Source organism: Triticum dicoccoides, chromosome 6B (assembly GCF_002162155.2).
Source record: "Triticum dicoccoides isolate Atlit2015 ecotype Zavitan chromosome 6B, WEW_v2.0, whole genome shotgun sequence".
In the NCBI taxonomy this organism is placed as follows: domain Eukaryota; kingdom Viridiplantae; phylum Streptophyta; class Magnoliopsida; order Poales; family Poaceae; genus Triticum; species Triticum dicoccoides.
Genome location: NC_041391.1, coordinates 178,748,976 through 178,752,691, shown reverse-complemented (window position 1 = coordinate 178,752,691; position 3,716 = coordinate 178,748,976).

Below are 3,716 nucleotides of genomic sequence, written 5' to 3'. Positions count from 1 at the left end.
GAACCACCCGCAGCGGGGACGGGGGCTCGCCGGAGAGGTACCCCACTATCTATCTTAGGGTTCAGGGTGGGGGGGGGGGCTAGAGGGCTGGCCGGGGCGGCGGTGGCGAGTTGTTTCGGGGGCGGCGAGGCGGCGCTGGGGCCAGCGGTTCGGCCGGTGGTGGCTGGCGGCTCAGGGGGGTGCAGGTTGAAGATGAACTGCAGGCCCTCCCTAAACTACATGTCAAGCGCCTCTCTGCTACCATTGCGTTCAGTTTCGACAGTAGCATTCAGATTCCACAGTAAATTTCAGTTTCGACAGTTAAGTTCAGAGTCAACAGTTTTTACCTCATCTGTTGTAGTCAGGTGGTTTTTGGTGATGTTAACTTTACATCCATTTTACATCATCTATTGGAGATGCTATTAGAATCCCACTTGAGATTAACGATGTCTGTCTTGTGCTACTTTAGCCTTGACGTCTTACGGCTCACCGGAGCTGCTCCAACGACAGAACGATCCATCACAACAAAGCAGTGCCCTGGACGCCGTCTACAGATTCCTCAGATCTTCCTCCACACCTCCGACAACCACCTCTGCCTCAACTGCTTCCGCGACCAAACCAATGATGCTGAGGTCGACACGGCTATGGAAAAGAGGTTGTACACTTGTTGCATCACTTATTACTATACATTCACGTCGATCCATTAGGGCTATTTTGGTTCAACGAAAAAACATAGCAATAGGGAATTTTCCAATGGCACTCTACTATTCAATTATTCATGCATTTTGTTGAAAGGAATGAAGCAAAACATCCACCTGGACCTACTTTTCAAAATCCTATGCATGAAAACAAGACCAAGTGCATTAGTGCCAAAATAACATTCTAACTGTACACGCTTTCATATGGTTTCTCTTTATTTTGGCCATGTTTCTTTGCATTCCTCTGCTCTTCCAATTCCTGTAAACCAAACACCCAAGTTGACAGAAATCCTGTGTTTACAAATGCTCTATTTACCATGTGCATTTTCCTATCCTATTCCGGTGTTCTTCCTATCCCTGCGTTTTAAGAATCATGCAAGCCAAATGAGCCCTTATAGAAATACTTCAGTTACAGGTACATGTCGAAGGGAACTTTGTGTGGTTTCTCCTGCTCCTGCCGCGACGTCGTCCACCTCACCTGAGCTGCTCCATCGACAAAAGCATCCACCAAACCAGACATCACGACTCCTGACCATCTTTCACCGCCTTAGATCTCCTTCCCTACCGCCGACACCCACCCCAACGGCATCACCATCATCAACTCAGCAGATGAACCTGAGGAGTACACGGGTCCACAAGAGAGGTCGCACTCTTTTGTTTCTGCTTATGTTATGCATTGCTTAAACTTACCTGCTACTTAATCGTCCTGTTCAGCTCTTGGACTCCCAACTCAGGTCCAAATTAATGTTCAAACTTGAGTTCTAAATTAGTTGTGGGGCACATATCGAGGCAGCAATGAATAGTATGTCTGTCTAATATCTGGTTCACCTAGGGTATGCCTATGTTTTTCATCTTGGGTGGGAAACAAATAGTAAAGCAATCATCATGTGTCTTTTTATTAATTTAAAGCAATCATCAGCCTGCTATCATTATTTTTGGATCCATCCACTGGTTGTTACCATCACTCTAAATTTCTGCATGCTCTCCTTACATAATCTCACCATATATTTTCGTATGCATGTCAGATATTGTACACAGTCATGCTGAACATGTAAAGAAAAAGAGAAGAGTTTTGCGCGGCAATACAATGTCATGCAGACATCACTCCATGGTGGGTTCAATGGAAAACCCTCCCCACCCCTCTCCAGATTATAATCCAGAGGAAGATATCTGTTCTAAGGCGGATTCAGACGCCGCTGACCACTCCTATTTACCCCCCAAGGTGTTTGCTCTACCTTGGCATGATGATGTTAGTCATATCATGCATATGTTGCCTTGCAGTGCCTACTTTTGACATCATATATGTCATCTGCTTAGTTTAGACATGTTCTGTAATGCCACCTGTTTAGTTTCTATATCATATATGGGAATTATGCAGTCTCATGTCTTTTAGCCAGCCATAATATATGTGAAATGTGCAATGCCATCCTGTTTAACCAGGCATCACATATTTGAATGATATCTTGCCCATCCTTTTCTTCATTACATTTCCATTTGTCGACAATGTTTGTACATTAAACTACTCTTCCTGTGAATCAGCCATTTGGGTGGGAGATGGAAAAATCTGGAGTGAAAACAAGGCCTTCAGAGCAGACAGTGCTACCTGTCGAAGCAGATCTCTTGTTGGGTCCCGATAGCTCCTCAGAGATGGATTTCGAGATAGATGACCAGTCCTATTCCCGTACTGAGGTGTATGCTCTAACTTGGCACGGTTATACTGCTCATATCATGCATACGGTGTCTTGCATTGCATAGTTTAGACATCATATACACAATATTCAACACCATGTTCTTAGTTCAAACATCATATCGAATGCCCTCTGTTTAGCATATAAATCACATATGTGAATTAAATGATGCGATCCTGATTACTTAGATAACATGTAGGTGAATTATGCCATGCGATCCTGTTTAGTTATTCATCATATCTTTGAATTATGTTATGCTATGCTATCCAGTTTAGATAGACATCATATATGTGAAATTATGTCATGCTATCCATTTTAGTTAAACAATATACATGTCAACTATTTCATGCCCTCTTTTTTCCACACTATCTATTGCATCTGTCTCTCATACAATGTCTGTACATTCAACTATGTTTCCTGTTTATCAGCCATTTGAATTGGAGCGGGTGATGCCAGTATCTAGCGGAATAAAAACACGGTCCTCAAATAAAACATTGCTACCTCTTGGTGGAGATAGAACCCCGGTTGTACATGCACAAGAACCAGCCCTACCACACATAACCCAAACTCTCGCAGATTGTACCCCTACTGCGATGGACAGAGAACCAGCTTCACCCAATCTAACCCCAACCCCAGCCGATAGTAACCCAGTTCCTGTTGACACAGCACCATCTCCACCACAAAGCTCCCAAACAAGAGCAGTTAGTAAGGCAGCTCCAGTGCCCAAAGGGCCAGTACTATCACAGCGAATCCCAACTCCACCAGTTAGTACGCCTATTCCTGTGGAGGAAGCACAACTAGCCAGTCGTAGTTTAGCATCTATCGCATTTGATGTTGTTAAATCGTATGTGCGTATCTTCCCATCTTGGAAATATTATACTGAAGATGAAGGAAAATGCCAGTTGCAGGTGTTTGTCCAGGAGTTATGTGTAAGTAATGTTATTCATGGCAATTACTTTGCTTCGTCCCATACATCCTACCTCCATGATGGTTATAATACAATAAATTTTCCCATTTTTCTCTATAGAGAAGGACCGATTTGGAAACTCAGGATGAGGTAACCTGTGCTAATACCTCTGCTATCTTCAAGAATGCTTGGTGGCAGTATCGGAATTACCTGAAGAAAACGTACTTCACCGGCAAAGAAACTCATCAAATTCCCTTACGTTCTCCTGAGACACATTTACTGGACGATGACTGGGAACGCCTTGTTCTGTACTGGTCCCGAACCAAGAATGTGGTAAGGTCTATGAGCTCATTTTCTATTTTTAAGTATTATATTCTTGCGTCTTACTGTACTCTGTTCATGTAGAACAAGTGCCTAAACCTGAAGAACAACTGTTCTACTTTA